This window comes from Octodon degus, unplaced genomic scaffold (assembly GCF_000260255.1).
Source record: "Octodon degus isolate 3935 unplaced genomic scaffold, OctDeg1.0 scaffold00124, whole genome shotgun sequence".
NCBI classification, from domain to species: domain Eukaryota; kingdom Metazoa; phylum Chordata; class Mammalia; order Rodentia; family Octodontidae; genus Octodon; species Octodon degus.
This window is the reverse complement of record NW_004524700.1, coordinates 3,001,521-3,003,862: the sequence shown is the minus strand read 5'-3', so window position 1 is coordinate 3,003,862 and position 2,342 is coordinate 3,001,521. Positions and strand designations below refer to the sequence as shown.

General features: G+C 34.9%; 1 protein-coding gene and 1 pseudogene across 3 annotated transcripts in view; both read right to left on the bottom strand.

Moving 5' to 3' along the window:
• Positions 1-2,342, bottom strand: part of Lvrn (laeverin) — an 89,720-nt gene that overhangs the window by 59,776 nt on the left and 27,602 nt on the right. The window lies entirely within an intron of this gene.
• Positions 233-317, bottom strand: LOC111812444 (annotated as a pseudogene).

Genomic DNA, 2,342 nt, shown 5'->3' with positions numbered 1-2,342 from the left:
ACCAGCAGTGGAGAAGGGTTTCTTTTTCCCCACAGCCTCTCCAACATTTGTTGTTGGGTGATTTCTTTATGATAGCCATTCTTTCTGGGGTGAGATCATATCTCAATGTGGTTTTAATTTGCATTTCACAGATGGCTAGTGATGTGGAGCATTTTTTCATATATTTATTTGCTTCTTTAATTTCTTCTTCTGAGAAGTGTGTGTTCATCTCCCTTGTTGACCTGACATGGTCATGTGCATGTCATCCTTGCGCAGGGGCCATGCTAATCTTCTCTGTATTGTTCCAATTTTAGTATATGTGCTGCTGAAGCAAGCACATGCTCTTTCTCTTTTACTTAACTAGCACTTTCTTCCTTACTAATATAATCTGTTACATGGGGAGTAGTGGCCTCCTCAACTCGTTCACTCGTTCCCAGCCACTTGCTGATTTGGGATTCTTATAGTGCCTAGGGGTGTATTTGTCCCTGTAGTTCCCAGTAAATTCTCATAATTGCCATCATTATTCCTCTGTTTTATGAGCTACCATCTACTTGGGTTTTATTTGTCCAAAATATATACCACTCAGGCATGTATAACACAGTCTATTATTTTTACAAGTTGAGTATAATCAAAGTAAAAGGGAAAGTTTCCATTTGCAAATCTTAAATGTCCTTATTATCCTTGAAAACATCACAGAAAATACTTTTTTCTTTCAAAATTTGTAGCCCAAGCATTTGCCTTAAAAGGCTTTAAAATATTGTGACATTTCAATTCACTTTTGATTTTTTTTTTTTGCTTTTGCTTTTTTTTTCATTTGAATTTATTTTATCTTGAAGAGTAAAAACAAAAGCAAAAGCAGATATAAAGACAGAAACAGGGTAATATACAACAATATATATGCTACAGATTTCCAAAACAAGAACAGAAAATTAACAATGGTTATATTACCTATTTTTATCATCAAATCTGTTGCTCAGATTCACAGATTTAGTTATGCAAAATTGGACAGATAATTGAATATTAATACTTGTTTTCAACAAACCTTAATTTTTTCTTGTCCTTTTTACTTTAAAAAATATTTTAAAGAAAATATAATAATGATTGAAAAGGCATTGGAAAAGGGACACAGGTAGAAGACCAGGATGAGAGGTATTCAACCCTGGTTTTTGCATTACACATTGCTTTCCACTATGTAGTCGCTTATGATAGCAATATCAGGGAAAATGCTGTTCTTTATAATACCTTATATTACTTTAAGATCTAAGGCTCAAAATTTCTTCAATAAGCTACAAGATAAACTAAAAGAACACGAGGGAGAAATTAACCAATGGCCTTCATATCACTTACGAAGACCAAAAGAAAGGTCTACGTGGCAAATGTTGGTGGAGAACAGATTCATTTTATTAGTGATTAAGATACATTTGTTTGCCTTTATCTTAAAGATACATCCGTAGAGAAACTATTTAATAACCTGCCAACCAAACTGAAGTTTTGATTGAGTGACTACCTACGGGTGTTCATAAGGTAACATTAGTTAAGAGTCTATGAAGAATATTTTTAAAGCTTTGTATCTAATCCTGATACATGATACCTGGATTACAGATCCAGGCATTTGTAAACTACACAAGATGAATTAGTTATATGTATTTATTTCTTCCACCTCTAAATATTTACTGGTTATCATTTGAGAGAAGTACTACTGTAGGCACTGAAGATACAAAGAAAAAGACAATCCTGGATTCCTGGTTTTCAAGAGCCTCATGCCCCGAATACTTATTCTCCACCTCCTGCCACCATCTACCAATGTAGGCAAATGCTAACCACAAGTTTCTCCTGACTCAACAGGACAGACCATTAAGAGTCAAGAAAGGAATGGTCCCACGGGGAGCACTCAGTCGACAAATGTAAGAATTGGGTGTGATAAGTTAATATAAAACTAAATGTAAAAAATTACTCTGCTCAACTTTCTGTGACCCCGCTTCCTTGTAAGACCACAAAGAGGCTTGGTGCACCATTGATAAATCATCAGTAGATTGAGAGTTCCCAGAAAACAATGCTCCCAGAAAAAATATATGCTGAGTAATAGTCATGCTGTCTCTAAAGCTACTGTTCTATGTTAAATGACAAATTTGTTTGCCAAACAGGATGCGGTTTCTACCTTTAAAACCTCTATACTTCTATGGCTCCTGGCTGTTTGTCCCTTCCTGCGTGAGTATGGTCAAGTGGTGCAGGGCCCAGTAATAAAAGGCTCATATTTAAATTTTAATTTTGGATTCTGGTTTTTATGTTGAAAACCCATAACATTTGGGGGTTTGTCCAGGATCCCATTTAATGGGATCAAAAAAAAAAAAAAAAAAAAAAAA